This window comes from Carcharhinus amblyrhynchos, chromosome 3 (genome assembly GCF_965287045.1).
Source record: "Carcharhinus amblyrhynchos chromosome 3, sCarAmb.v2.hapA, whole genome shotgun sequence".
Lineage (NCBI taxonomy): Eukaryota > Metazoa > Chordata > Chondrichthyes > Carcharhiniformes > Carcharhinidae > Carcharhinus > Carcharhinus amblyrhynchos.
The window spans coordinates 71,321,885-71,338,199 of record NC_137326.1 but is presented as its reverse complement, the minus strand read 5'-3'; the positions used below and the strand labels follow the sequence as shown (position 1 = coordinate 71,338,199).

The 16,315-nt window shown below is 49.3% G+C and overlaps 1 pseudogene; it reads right to left on the bottom strand.

Annotated features, from left to right (window-relative positions):
- LOC145341194 (lactosylceramide 4-alpha-galactosyltransferase-like) overlaps nt 1–12,362 on the bottom strand; it is a 51,742-nt pseudogene extending 39,380 nt beyond the window's left edge.
- Nucleotides 12,363–16,315: the final 3,953 nt, after the last annotated feature.

Sequence of the window (16,315 nt, the reverse complement as noted above, 5' to 3'; positions counted from 1 at the left end):
AAACTCGTCTTGCCAACGTAGGTCAATTGAGTGAAACTGGAGGTGGATACACTTTTTTCTGGAGCAGTCGTGGCAGTGATGAGTGTCGTGATGCTGGAGTTGGATTTGCCGTCAAGAACCACCTTGTTCAGAAACTTGATAGTCTACCCAAGGGTCTGAACGACCAGCTTATGACATTACAGCTTCCGCTACAGAACAGAAGTCAAGCCACCCTGATCAGCGCCTATATCCCCACAACGAACAACCCAGACAAGATGAAAGACAAGTTCTACGATGAACTAGATGCCCTACTATCAGCAGTGAGCAGTACCGACAAGCTGATCTTGCTTGGCGATTTCAATGCAAGAGTAGGGTGTGACTCTGCAATCTGGGAGGGAGTCATTGGGAGGCATGGAGTGGGCAAGTGTATCAGTAACGGCCCACTCTTAATGAAGACCTGTGCAGCACACGACCTCCTCATCACCAACACAAACTTCCGTCTGCCTACCCATAACAACACCTCCTGGATGCACCCCCAATCTAAGCATTGGCATCTTATCGACTATGTCATTGTCAGGAGAAAAGACAGGCAGGATGTCAGAGTAACAAAGGCCATGTGTGATGCTGACTGCTGGACAGATCACAGGCTCATTGTCTCCAAAATGAGGCTCCGTATCAGACGTAAGAGGTGACCAGAAGGAAGCAAGATTATGAAAAAGATCAGTGCAGCCAAGCTAAAGAACCCCAGCATAGCTTCAGCACTGGCTGAAAACTGAGAAATCAAACTTGCTGACCTACACCTTGCAGGCTGTGCTGAGGACGACTGGGAACGCTTCAGGGATGCTATCCATACATCTGCCCTGAAGATGCTCAGGCCCTCCACCCGCAAGCAGCATGTTTGATGAAAATGATGAGGAGATACAGGCTCTACTTGTTGAAAAGCACCATCTTCATCGGGCCTGTCAGAACAATCCATCTTCAGCTGCCAAGAAAAATGCTTTTACCAGTGCTCGTAGAACAGTCCAGAATAAACTGCGTAAAATGCAGGATGCCTGGCTGAGCGCCAAGGCAGATGAAATACAGGGATACGCTGACAGAAACGACTTGAAACGGTTCTATGAAGCCCTCAACACTCTCTATGGACCTCAGTCTCTCAGGAGTTCCCCCTCCTGAGTACAGATGGTACAACTCTCATTACAAAGAAGGCTCAGATCCTGCAAAGATGGGCTGATCACTTTGAAGCGATCCTCAACCGACCGTCATCTATTAACGATGAGGCAATAGACAGGATTCCCCAGGTTGATATCAACAGCACCATGGATGACCCACCGGTAGTAGCTGAAGTCGCGAAAGCTGCCAGCCTGCTATCCAGTGGCAAAGCCCCAGGGACAGATGCCGTACCCGCACAGATCGATAAAGCTGCAGGTCCTGCACTTATCAAGAAGCTCACCAAGTTGTTCCAGTCCTTTTGGAAGCAAGGATCCCTTCTTCAGGAACTTAAAGATGCTTCCATCGTACACTTGTACAAGAGGAAGGGCAATCGGCAAGTATGCGACAACCACTGAGGAATCTTGCTGCTCTCCATCACAGGAAAAACCCTTGCAAGAGTTCTGCTAAATCATCTGGTCACTCATCTGGAACTGGGCCTGCTTCCAGAGTCACAGTGTGGTTTCCGCAAAGGTCGTAGGAGTACTGACATGATTTTTGCTGCGCACCAACTTCAGGAGAAGAGTCAGGAGCAGAATCGCAAGCTCTACACAACCTTTGATGACCTCGCGAAAGCCTTCGATACTATAAGCCGACAAGGCCTGTGGAGGATCATGTCAAAGTTCAGCTGTCCCCCCAAATTCATTCAGATGGTATGCCAGTTCCATGATGGCAAGATAGCCAGAGTACTGGATGGCAGAGAATCCTCTGAGGCAATCCCAGTCACCAATGGTGTCAAACAGGGCTGTGTGCTCGCACCCACACTGTTCAGTATGATGTTTACTGCCATGCTGAATGATGCCTTCCAGGACAGTATTGCTGGAATCAGCCTCAAGTACAGAGTGGATGGGAAGCTTTTCAACCTGAGGAGACTTCAAGCTATTACCAAAGTGAAGGAGACTGTTCTGAGAGATTTCCTCTTTGCCGATGACTGTGCCCTGTATGCTGGCTCACAGCCAGAGGTGCAAGTCAGTATGGGCAAATTTTCCACGGCTTGTGACAACTTTGGACTCACCATCAACATTAAAAAGACTGAAATCATGCACCAGTCTGCTCCTCGTGCACCGTACACAGCACCCATAATCGCAATCAAAGGGCAGAAACTACAGGCAGTGGACCAGTTCATGAGCGCACAGCCAAGCAGCTCCTTTTTGGGAACTCTCTGCTGGAAAACGCTCGCATGGAAGGCAGAAGAAACGTTTCAAAGACACACTCAAAGCCTCCCTGAAGTCATAAGAACATAAGAAATAGGAGCAGGAGTAGGCCATCTAGCCCTTCGAGCCTGCCCCGCCATTCAATAAGATCATGGCTGATCTGTCGTGGCTCAGTTCCACATTCCCGCCCTCTCCCCATAACCCTTAATCCCCTCGCTTATCAAAAACCCATCAACCCGCGTCTTAAAAATATTTAGCGAGGCAGCCTCCACCACTTCAACAGGCAGAGAATTCCAGAGATTCACCACCCTTTGAGTGAAGAAGTTCCTCCTCAACTTTGTTCTAAACCGCCCCCCCTTTATCCTGAGGCTGTGCCCCCTAGTCCTACTGTCCTTTCTGAGCGGGAAGAGTCTCTCCACCTCTATCCTATCCATCCCATTCATCATCTTATATGTCTCAATGAGATCTCCCCTCATTCTTCTAAACTCTAACGAGTACAAGCCTAGTTTATTCAGCCTCTCCTCACAGTTGAACCCCCTCAACTCCGGTATCAGCCTAGTAAACCTCCTCTGCACTCCCTCCAAGGCCAAAATATCCTTGCATAAGTACGGCGCCCAAAACTGCACACAGTACTCCAGCTGCGGCCTCACCAATGCCCTATACAGCCGCAGCAAGACCTCCCTACTTTTATATTCAATCCCCCCCGTTATGAAGGCCAGCATCCCATTAGCCTTCCTGACCACCTGCTGCACCTGCAGGCTGGGTTTTTGCGACTCATGCACAAGGACCCCGAGGTCCCTCTGCACCGTCGCTTGCTGCAGTTTTTCGCCACGTAAGTAATAGTCCTTCCTACCATTACTCCTACCAAAGTGGACCACCTCGCACTTGCCAACATTAAATTCCATTCGCCAGTTACTGGCCCATTCGCCCAGCCTATCTAAATCCTTCTGCAGACTGTCCACACCCTCCGCACAATTTGCCGTTCCACCAATCGGTGTCATCAGCAAATTTCGACACCATACACTCGGTTCCCTCCTCCAGATCATCTATATAAATGGTAAATAGCTGAGGCCCCAGCACCAATCCCTGGGGCACTCCACTAGTCACCAACCGCCAATCCGAATAGCACCCATTAACCCCCACTCTCTGCCTCCTATTTGACAACCAATCCTCTATCCACGCTAACACCCTACCCCCAACTCCATGCCCCCTTACCTTCTGCAATAACCTCTTGTGAGGCACCTTGTCAAACGCCTTCTGAAAAACAAGAAAGACCACATCCACCAGCTCTCCTCTATCCACCGCCCTAGACACATCCTCATAGAACTCCAATAAATTTGTCAGACACGACTTCCCCTTAACGAAACCGTGCTGCGTCTGCTCTATCAAGCAATTCCCCTCAAGATGCCTCGCTATTTCCTCCTTGATGACGGATTCTAACACTTTACCCACAACAGACGTTAAACTAGCCGGTCTATAATTCCCTGCCTTTTGCCTGCCAAGTCGCTTGACATTGACACGACCACCTGGGAAACACTGGCACAAAACCGCCCTACCTGACGCTGCGTCATCCACAAAGGCTGTCAAGCTCACGAAGCAAGGTGCATTGCTGAAGCACAACTTAAGCACGAGCTGTGCAAGTCCAGAGTCACCAGCAGAACAGCTACAATGTCTACACAAGTCTGTCCAATATGTGCCAGGACATTCTGTGCGCGAATTGGCCTGATCAGTCATCTTCAGACACACCGCAACCAGCCTCAAAATGACTAATGGTGTCAAGGTCCTCATCGATGATGATGGACAAACAACAACAACCCAACAACAAAATGGTGACAAAAACGGTCGACGAAGGACGAGCCGTTGATGTCGTCTATATTGATTTCAGTAAAGCGTTTGACATAGTCCCTCATGGTAGGTTGGTAGAAAAGATTAAGGCTCATGGGATACAAGGCCAGTTATCTAGATGGGTTGAGAACTGGCTTGCTATGAGGAGACAGAGAGTAGTAGTGGAGGGGTCCTTTTCTAGCTGGAGGTCTATCACTAGTGGTGTGCCGCAGGGCTCAGTATTGGGACCTCTTCTCTTTGTAGTATATATAAATGACTTGGAAGAGGGAGTAAGTGGTGTGATCAGCAAATTTGCAGATGACACTAAGATGGCTGGATTGGCGGGCAGTGAGGAGCAGTGTCTGGCAATACAATGGGATATTGATAGGCTGGTACACTGGGCAGATATGTGGCAAATGGAGTTTAATCCGGATAAATGTGAGGTGATGCATTTTGGCCGGAATAACATAGGGGGGAGTTATATGATAAAGGGTAAGCCTATAAAGAGTACAGAAACGCAGCGGGACCTGGGGGTGCAAGTGCACAAGTCTTTGAAGGTGGCAGTACAAGTGGAGAAGGTTGTGAAGAAAGCCTATGGTATGTTAGCCTTTATAGGAAGGGGTATAGAATACAAGAGCTGGAGTCTAATGTTGTAGTTGTATAGAATGTTGGTTAGGCCGCATTTAGAGTACTGAGTCCAGTTCTGGTCGCCTTACTACCGAATGACGTGGAGACTCTGGAGAGAGTGCAGAAGCGGTTTACCAGGATGTTGCCTGGTATGGAAGGACTGGGTTAAGAGGAAAGATTGAGCAAATTGGGGCTGTTTCCCTTGAAAGACGGCGACTGAGGGGGGATCTAATAGAGGTATATAAGATAATGAAGGGTATAGATAGAGTAAACAGACGTAAGCTATTTCCTATGTTAGAGACGCACAGTACGAGGGGCCACGGGTTAAGGTGATGGGGGAGAGGTATAACGCGGATATTAGGGGGAGGTTTTTCACACAGAGGGTAGTGGGAGTATGGAATGCTCTGCCAAGTAAGGTGGTGGGGGCAGGCACGCTGGAGTTGTTTAAGAGTTACTTAGACAGGCACATGAGTGGGTTGGAGATGGGAGGATATAGGAGATTGTTTTAAATAAGGTTCATTAGCATTGGGACGTCCCTGGTAATGTAAAAGGATGTGGTATGATAATAATGTTTTTCTCTTTTAATTCACAGGTTTTAAGTTGGTCCACCTTGTTGTCTGACGAGGGGCATACACGCGATGGGTCGTACTTGGGCTGCTCTTGAATGTTCGAGAGTGGCCGAGTGCTTCATGTCGTTAGCGTGTGCTTAAACTGGACCAGACGCTGGGCAACACGACAGCTCAGTGACTATCTCTGTTTGCTGTGCAGACACATGGATTTAGGCCAGTGTCTGTGCAAGTTTGCGCATTCTCCCCGTGCTTGCGTGGGTTTTCTCCGGGTGCTCCGGTTTCCTCCCACACCCCTATTAGGCTGATTGGAGGTTATAAATTGTCCCTAAATTAGTTTCCCTCAATGTGGAATGCCATAAACAATAGATAAGGGTCATGGGTGGAAGGGGGAACTGGTAATGTTAAAATGGCGGCGCAGGCTCGTTGGGCTGAAGGGCCTTTTTTTTGTTCTTTGTTCTTTGAAATTGGAGTTTTTTTATTTTGGGACAGGGTAGGAAATGACATTGATAAAATCATCAATGTATCATGATAGGAGGTGAAGGAAGGAGGCCTGAATAGCACTGGTATAAAGATACACTTCTTTTTGGAGGAGGCAATTGAGTCATAGGAGAAGTTTTTCAAATTGAGAACACATTCAGCCTGAAGGAGGAGAGTGGTGCTGGTTGGGGACTAATTGGACCTCCATTCATGAAGAAGTTGATGGCTCACAGGCTGTCCTGGACTGGGATGGAGGTGCACAGGGATTGGATGCTCATTAGGAAAGGGAAATGGTGAATACCAGGGAACTGGAAACTGTTAAAGTGGTGGAAGGTGTCATAGATTCATGAATGTAGAAGTGGGCTGTGTGGGTAGGGGAAGCAGTGCAGGGATGTTGGAGGACTGTGAGATGAGAGGCTGTGGAAGAAAGATCTCCAGAGGTATTGAGGCCAATGCCAGTCTGAGAAACAATAGTTTGGTGATGAGGTTTATGGTCAGAACATACTGGTAGAGTTAGTGTTCAGCCTCCACAATGTCCGAGTTGGTAATATAAATAACAACAGCGCAGTCCTAAACAATTCCTCCTCTTGTCGGCTGGTTTAACATATTAGGACTGAACCTGTGAGGGGGAATTGTCTATTTATTGTGTTATGTGAAGGCTGACAGGGCTTCCCTGGATCATTAGATATTTCAACAGTATGGACTGGGACATGAATCGACAACAATCTTGCCCCGGAAGTGAGGAGTTAACCAAATGAGTCAAGCTGGAGCTGGAAGAACTTTGCACCAACACAAGCATGATAGCAATTTTCCCTTGTCCCTTTATTCCATCTCCCGAATCTGGAAATTTCAGTTGTTATTAACCTTTATTTACATGGTTCAAACACATCAGAGACTGCGATAAGGAAAATAGATAAAATGAATTTATTGATTTTTAAAATGTTGAAAAGTGGGTGTAAGTGTGAGTTGCAGCGAATGTATTCTCAAACAGAAGAAACAACTGAAGCCATTGATCAGAATTCAGATATTAATCTTTTTAACTGTGTTTGAATTAGTAGCTGCACCTTCTAAAACGTGGCCAACTTTTATAGATGCAGGTTGCTCAGTGACTCAGTGCAGCAACATTAAACTGAAAATGATGAAACAATGTTTTACAGTGCTAATGGGACTGTTGCTGATCACTGGATCTGATGTCCGATTTGCAGCACGGACTAGGTCTCAGCATTGACCTCAGGCCTTGGGGATGCTGCTGAGTCCTGGTGCACACAGCACTCTTCCAGCTGGGGGATGTGCTGAAGCCCTTTGAAATGGAGGTGCTGCAGCCTCAGGACTTTTCAAGCAGCAATGTCTGTGCTCACTGCTGCATGAGTTCTGGGTGTGTGTTAGTCGGGGGAGGATAGAGGAGCTGTGTTGCTGGGGGGGGCCTGAGGGTGGGGAATGGGGAGGGGGGTCTATGTTGCTGGGAGGCCTGTGAGGGGATGGAGGGCTGTGTGGTTGGGGGGGCCTGTGTAGGGGGGAATGAGCAGTAAGCCAGTGTGTGTTGCTGGGCTAGGGGCAAGCAGCATTCCTGAATCTTTCCATCTATTTCTCTCCTTCTCCAAATTCACCCCCTTTCAATTTGACAAGATGGCTTTTCCTGATGTTTTGGTTACTTCTGGAGCTGAGGAGGAGGAACAGGAGGATGAATTGTGGGCAGAGGAGACCCAGGCCTACCACTCGCAGGAGTTGAGGGAGACAGTCACCAGAGACAGGACCTAGCCGCCATTCACCAAGAATGGGGGCGCGGGAGAAGAAGGGAGCAGAGACCCCATCAGTTCCACACACAATTGATATTTGAACAAATGTTGAACACTGTGTGCCACCAACAGCTTGTCTCCAAAAGGAGACAGTGCAACACCTGTACCACTTGTTGCAGGACCCGGCACCTCAGGGCAAGGGGGAGGGCACCCACTCTCAGTGGCTGTCAAATTGACGGCCACTTTAAATTTTTATGCCACTGGCTCCTTCCAGACCCCAGCAGAGATGTGTGTGGCATTTCCCAGTCAGCTATCCACGCCTGTGTGAAAGAGGTTATGGATCCCTGTATGCCTGGGCTGGCCAGTATATCAAATTTGACTTGGACCAGACCCAGCAGGAAGTTTGGACTGCAGGATTCGTGGCCATTGCCCACATCGCCCTCAAGGCACCGCTTCAGAATCCATGACGATTCAAGCATAGAAAGTGGTTCTATTCCATAAATGTGCAATCTGTTTGTGATCAAAAGATGAACATTGTGCACATCTGGGGCAGACACCCCAGCAGCATTCACAGAAGTTTATAGTGAGGAACTCAGACATACCTGAGATCTTTGAGGAGGAGCCCAGGGTGCAAGGATGGCTTGTGGGTAACATGGGCTACCCCGCTTTGGATTTGGCTGATGACACCTGTGCAGAGGCCTGAGACTGAGGCAGAGACCCGATATAATGAGGCCCACGTTGCACCCGCTCAACAGTGGGGAAGGTTCCTGAAAATGCCTGGATCGCTCTGGTGTGCTCTACAGTACAGCTCTCTGATTTCTTCCCACATTGTGATGGTGTGTTGTGCCCTTCACAACCTGACCCAGTAGCAAGGAGACCTTTTGGAGGAGGAGGATGTGGAAGCCGACCAGCCAGGTGTTGCTGGGAAGTAGGCTGCCCAGCGGGAGGAGGAGGAGGAAGAGAAGGAGGACAGTGCTGAACTGTACCATCCAGGTGCTGGAGGGGTGGCAGCAAGGATCAGGCATGCAAGGGCAGCAAGGACAGCCCTGATCACCAGTTGCTTTGCTCACTAGAAGCCTGTGGGCACCAGTAACCACCCCCACCTCTTCACAACATTTTGACCCCAGAGTGATGGGCCTGGGTATGCTGTATTTGTGAGTTTCTATAGCAGGCAGGAGGGTGATGTTGACTCACTCATCACCATTGTGGTGATGCCCATGCAATGTTGTCTGGTTCCTATCTCAGCTCCACTTGCACGCCGGCACCTGGGCCCACATCTGTGTAATGGGCAAGGGATCTGCAAACCCCATAAAGGGCCCTGGGGCACCTTGGGGAGGGGGGGAAACAAATTGCTCATGGGTTCTGGGAAATCAATGGCTTCATTTTCTCGGTGACACAACATTGAGGGGCTTCCCTAGCTGATATCAACATGAAGCATCCCTCTGATGATTGTCTGGGTAACAGCGTTCCTGTTTGAGGCGAATCTGAGACAAATTAGTCAGTGGTGGGCGATGAAAAACATTTACTCTTTACAATAAATGTGGCTTAATAATAACTTCAAACATAAGATCGAAAATAGAAAATTGCTAATAAAACCATCTAATCAGTTCACCCAAAGCCATCTTGGTGCAACTACAACCTCCTAACCTTACATGGCCTACCACTATGTCTTGGTGTCTCCCCAGAATGTACATCAGAGGTGGAATGGGCCAGCTGCCTACCTTGCCCCAAGGCCTGTGATGAGCTTGCCAGGTGCCTTCTGGAGGGTCTGGAACTTGAGGACCCAGGCAGGCTTCCAGGTAGCAGGGACATATCCATGATACCATCTTCATCCCACTGCACTTGAGATATCCTGGTGTCAGGAACGAGGGAGTCAGAAGATGTAGCCATAGCCATAGTCTCCTGGTTGGAAGGCCATGACATGAACTTGAGCCCTTTCTACTCCCTTGGAGCTCCTGCGGGCCTCTGGGCCACTCTGGGATGGTAGTGCTTCCACAGTGAGCCCCAGAAGCTCTGACGTCACTTGGTCCCGATGTGGGTATGCCGGCGTTGGACTGGTGTAAACACAGTAAAAAGTCTGACAACACCAGGTTTTAGTCCAACCTATTTATTTGATAATATACTCGCAAGCTTTCGGGTTAGCCCGAAAGCTTGCGAGTATATTATCAAATAAATAGGTTGGACTAAAACCTGGTGTTGTCAGACTTTTTACTGTGTTTACACCAGTCCAACGCCGGCATACCCATATCATGACTACTATCGACACCACAAACTGCCGGATCCAAGTGGAGAGGATCTCCAAGAAGATTGCGCATATCGACACAGACATCAAGTTTTTACAGAGATGCAAGAAAGCAGACAAGATACCAAAAGGACTACAGATCACGAACCCACTCAGGGCAACCTATAACACAGACTACGCTGAGAGACTTTGCCGTCGCACCTCTCTCACACTTCTCAACCACCTCATACACCAGCTTTACAGCAAACGCCGCACCCTGGAAACTAAAATGGAATACATTTTCTCAACTTGTGCTCAGGATGCAGACCAACTGCGAAACTCTGCCAAGCAGATGAGACAAAGAAACTACACCACCTACATGCACACCAAGAATAGGAAACTTGAGAAACTCGGCATCGCCGCCAGCAACAACCAAGCCTCCCCCGGCACCACAGTAGAAAACAGCACTACCGCAGGGAGGTCTATTGTCAACTTGTCGGACTACACACTTCAACCAGATGAAATCGAAGTTCTCAGCCGAGGGCTCAATTTCTGCCCCACCACCAAAATGGACCCCATCAGTCTCGCAGCGGACACAGAGGAATTCATCAGGCGAATGAGGCTGCGGGAGTTTTTCCACAAACCCCAAGAGGCCAGCAACGAACACAATGAGACAGTCGATGAACCAGAACAGCCGACAGAGAGATCCGCAGTGCAACAGCCTAAGAGGAAGGAATCCAATTGGACTCCTCCGGAAGGCCGCTGCCCTCGACTAGACTTGTATGCCCAAACCATCAGGAGGTGCGTTAACACCAGATTCATCAGCCGCACTCACAAGACAGCCCCGAACATCACCCAAGCACAACGCAACGCCATCCACGCTCTCAAGACAAACCGCAACATTGTCATCAAACCAGCAGACAAAGGAGGGGCCATCGTCATACTGAACAGAACGGATTACTGTAAAGAAGTGTACCGACAACTAAACAATGAGGAACACTACAGACAATTACCCACAGATCCGACCAAAGAACACACTCGTCAACTCAACAATCTGATCAAGACCTTTGATCCGGACCTTCAGAGCACCCTCCGTGCTCTCATTCCACGTACTCCCCGCATTGGAGATCTCTACTGCCTCCCAAAGATACACAAGGCAAACACACCTGGCCGTCCCATCGTATCGGGCAATGGAACTCTGTGTGAGAACCTCTCCGGCTACGTCGAGGGCATCCTGAAACCCATTGTACAAAGAACCCCCAGCTTTTGTCGCGACACTACGGACTTTCTACTGAAACTCAGCACACACGGAGCAGTTGAACCAGGGACACTCCTCGTCACAATGGATGTCTCAGCGCTCTACACCAACATCCCCCACAACGATGGCATTGCTGCGACTGCCTCAGTACTCAATGCTGACAACTGCCAGTTTCCAGATGCAATTTTACAACTCATCCGCTTTATCCTGGACCACAATGTCTTCACCTTCAACAACCAGTTTTTCATCCAGACACATGGAACAGCCATGGGGACCAAATTTGCACCTCAATATGCCAACATCTTCATGCACAGGTTCGAACAAGACTTCTTCACTGCACAGAATCTTCAACCGATGCTGTACACTAGATACATCGATGACATTTTCTTCCTTTGGCCTCATGGTGAACAATCACTGAAACAACTATATGATGATATCAACAAATTCCACCCCACCATCAGACTCACCATGGACTATTCCCCAGAATCAGTTGCATTCTTGGACACACGCATCTCCATTAAGGACGGTCACCTCAGCACCTCACTGTACCGCAAGCCCACAGACAATCTCACAATGCTCCACTTCTCCAGTTTCCACCCTAAACATGTTAAAGAAGCCATTCCCTATGGACAAGCCCTCCGTATACACAGGATTTGCTCAGATGAGGAGGATCGTGACAGACACCTCCAGACCCTGAAAGATGCCCTCATAAGAACAGGATATGGTGCTCGACTCATAGATCGGCAGTTCCGATGCGCCACAGCGAAAAACCGCACCGATCTCCTCAGAAGGCAAACACAGGACACAGTGGACAGAGTACCCTTCGTCGTCCAGTACTTCCCCGGAGCGGAGAAGCTACGACATCTTCTCTGGAGTCTTCAACATATCATTGATGAAGACGAACATCTCGCCAGGGCTATCCCCACACCCCCACTTCTTGCTTTCAGACAACCACACAACCTCAAACAGACCATTGTTCGCAGGGGCTAACCCGAAAGCTTGCGAGTATATTATCAAATAAATAGGTTGGACTAAAACCTGGTGTTGTCAGACTTTTCACCTGGTCCCGCCAGTCCTGGAGGACATTCTGCATCACACCCATCACATCAAGCCCTTTGTGATGGCAACCTGAGTCGGAGACCATGTGTCAATAGCTGCAGCAAGTGCCCTCTGAGACTGGGCCATGTTCTGCAGCGCTTCAGCCGTGACCCTCTGAGACTGGGCCACGTTCTGAAAGGCTGCTGCTGTAGCCCGCTGTGTCTCAATGCTGTCTGGCTGGGCCTCCTGCAAGCTCTGCAGCTTCTCAGCCATGGGCCACAAAGCCTCAAGAAGCCTGTTGAGTCCCTCAGCTGTGGCCCGCTGTGACTCAGCCGCTGCCCCTCTGGGACTCCGCTGTGGCCTGTTGTGACTCAGCCATTGCTTGGAGACTATTACTGATGTTGAAGATCTCCTCCCCCACACTTTCCACTGCCACTCTTACAGTGTTGGCCTGGGAACCACGAAAGAAAGGCAATAGCTAGTCCCAAAGCTTTGGGTCTCCACCCAACATCCTCGCAGTCAGTGCAGTGTGACCATCAGCCTCTCCTGCATTCCCTGGCACTTTTGCTGCATCTCCAGTAGCTGAGAAGGAAGTGATCTCAGAAGACCAGCATGTATCCTGGGGCCAGTTGAGTCCATGCCTCCCGCATGCCAAACACCTCAGATATTCCCTCCTTTACCCAATGTACGTTACCAGATGTGTCGTGTTCACCAGACAGTGACCCAGATGCCTCACCAATAACTGGACCCACCAATGTTCGAGTATCTGGGATGGTGATTTGCGAGGTGGAAGCTAACGCCAAAAAAGTGCCACCCTCAAAGGTCTCTTCACCTGCTTCCTCCAAGTAGTTTCGGAGCTGTCAGTCTCAGGATGGGCAGGAGCTGCCGTAGGGACACAATGTTAAATGCAAGGAAGGGAGAGGAATCTGAGATGCCAGAAAGTTGCTTGACATTTCTCCACTGAACATAGAACAAAGCAGATTACATCACAAGAGACCATTCAGTCTTCCAAGCCTGCAGCAACCAGGCTGCCCATCTGAATTAAAATCTCCTGCCCTTCTGGGGACCATATGCCTCTATTCACATCCCATTCATGCATCATACAAAAGTCATTATCGTATCTACGTCCATGATCTGCCCCAGTAGTCAGTTCCAGGCACCCACCACCCTCTGTGTAAATAAACATGCCTCGTACATCTCCTTGAAACCTTGTCGCTTGCACCTTAAACCGAATTGACTCAAATTGAGTGGAGGGTTGACAGGTGTTCACTTCTTGACCACAGCCCGACCATGCTGTTGCTGATAGCCCGGATGTCCCCCTCTCTGCGCAGCTCCAGAGCTCGCTTGTCAAAGAGGTTGGGACCCAGATGTCAGGTTCACCACCCCTTGTCTTTGCACTCTCATATGGGCTTTCTTCTCCTGTGGAGAGCCATGAAAGAAATGATGGCGTGACTCCTGCAGGGTATCAGAAGGTGGACCTCAGAGGGCAAGCGTTGTGTTATTCTTGAACAGGAAGGAAGTGCTTGGAGCGGGGGTCAGGGGTTGGAAGCATGCAGGGTGCTGTGGGTGGGGGTGATCTGGGGGAGATTTGGGGTAAGATACTGGATGGGGTTAAACACTCACCTTTGCTGCCTGGATGAAATCATTGACATTTTGCGACATTGCTTTGCTGTTCTGGGGACCAGTGCCATGGCACTGACCAAAGCGGCAACTGCCTCCCAGGCTGCTTTACCATCACCTCCCCTTGGTCTGTGTCCTGCTGGGGGGAAGAGGGTACCCTGCTTTGCCTCTGCAACATCGAGCAATCTGTTGCGATCACTCTCAGTGAATCTGGGTGCTGACTTCTTTGCCATTTTTTCCTGCACTGACTGTGTGCCTGTCCATCCTTGGGGTTCTAATGGAGCTGCCCCTTGTCAGGGCAGATGAGCTGCAGATAGTTTGGGAGAGCATTCCAGCAAGTTAAACGTAGTATGTTTGTTAGCAATGAGGGGAATGCAAGTGAGCACTTGCAGGTGTGCTGATGTGGGGAACGGTGGAGGGGGGATGTGTGCCTCTGTGATGATTGGGGGCTAGGGAGAAAGAGGGAGGTGTTATACAGCCATTGGAGTCAGGAGCAAATCGGCTCTTATGCAGGTGGGTCAGGGGTGGGGTGGCTGCTTCCTCTCTGCCTGCGATCAGTGGAAGAGAGGGGGTCCGCTGCCACTCTCCCTGCGATCGGTGGGGGGAGGAGGGCCGTGATCAGTCTGGATTACAGGGGGGTGGGGGTAAGGGGGTCAGTAATGTTGGGGAGGGTCCAGTGTTTGTGGGGGCCGGGGGGAGGCGTTACCTGGCCTGGGACGGAGCTGCATTTATTTTGCGCATTTGCGGATGATGGCTCCAATTGGAGCTGCAGGGTTTTGGGTGTGTTAATCCCTGCCCATCGGCTCCTACAGCGAGAATCAGACTCGCTCAAAGTTTTGCAGCCAGAGTGCACGTGGGGGGACCTAAAATGTCCCCAAAAAATGGATCTGAAATTCTCCCAGTTTCAAGTCTGCCCAGCACTTAGACAAAAAAATACTGCCTGTTAGCTAACGGGTTCATTGTGTGTGTTAGCAAGACTTCTAGTTTATAACTCAGCAGGTTGCTCAATGTTCCAAATTTAATTTTGAACTCGCATAATTTGTAAATTAAATAAAATATAGAGAGAGTAGGAGGGAGCTAAAAAGGGGAGTTAGAAGGGCGAAGAGAGGGCATGAAATGGCTTTGGCTGATAGGATTAAGGAAAATCCAAAGGTATTTTACTCCTATATTAGGAGCAAGAGAGTGGTTAGAGGGAAAATTGGTCCTCTTAGGGACAAAGGTGGGGAGTTATGTATTGAGTCGGAGGGAATGGGGGAGATCCTGAATGAATACTTTGCATCGGTATTCATGAAGGAGAGGGGTTCGGTGTCGTGAAGTGTCTTGGAGGGAGCTGTAGATCAGTGGCAGGAAATATCCATTACGAGGCAGAAAGTGCTAAGGCTTTTAGGTAGCGTAAAGACGGATAAATCTCCGGGGCCTGATGGTATTTATCCCAGGCTGCTTAGGGAGGTGAAAGATGAAATTGCTGGGCCTCTGGCGCAAATCTTTGTCTCTTCTTTGGACACAGGTGAGGTCCCAGAAGACTGGAGGGTAGCTAATGTTGTATCGCTGTTTAAAAAAGGTAGTGGGGATAACCCTGGAAATTATAGACCAGTGAGTTTGACATCGGTGGTAGGAAAATTAATGGAAAAAATACTTAGGGGTAGGATGTATGAGCATTTGGAGCGTTGCGATCTGATTAGGGATACGCAACATGGCTTTGTTAGGGGGAGGTCTTGCCTAACGAATCTGGTAGAATTCTTTGAGGAGGTGACAAAAACGATTGACGATGGGAGAGCCGTTGATGTCATCTATATGGATTTCAGTAAGGCGTTTGACAAAGTCCCTCATGGTAGGCTGGTAGAAAAGGTTAAGGCACATGGGATACAAGGGCAGGTAGCTAGGTGGATTGAGAACTGGCTGGGCCTGGACAGAGGGTAGTTGTTGAGGGGACCTTTTCGGGCTGGAGGCCAGTGACCTGCAGTGTGCCGCAGGGCTCAGTACTGGGACCTCTCGTCTTTGTAGTATACATAAACGACTTGGAAGAGAGCGTACGTGGTGTGATCAGCAAGTTTGCTGATGACACCAAGATGGCAGGATTGGCGGATACTGAGGTGGAATGTCAGGTGATACAGCAGGGTATAGATAGGTTGGTACATTGGGCAGATAGGTGGCAGATGGAATTTAATCCTGACAAATGCAAGGTGATGCATTTTGGAAGGAATAATGCAGAGAGGAGCTACGTGATAAAAGGTAGACCGATTAGGAGTATAGAAATATAGAGGGACCTGGGAGTGCAGGTTCACAAGTCTATGAAGGTTGCGACACAAGTAGAGAAGGTTGTGAGGAAAGCTTATGGAATGCTAGCCTTTATAGGAAGGGGTATAGAGTATAGGAGCTGCCGTCTAATGCTTCAGTTGTACAGAACGTTGGTTAGACCGCATTTGGAGTACTGCGTCCAGTTCTGGTCACCTTACTACCGGAAGGACGTGGAGACTCTGGAGAGGGTGCAGAGGAGGTTTACCAGGATGTTGCCTGGCATGGAAGGACTGAGTTACGAGGAAAGGTTGGAGAAACTGGGACTTTTCTCCTTGGAAAGACGGAGATTAAGGAGAGACATGATAGAG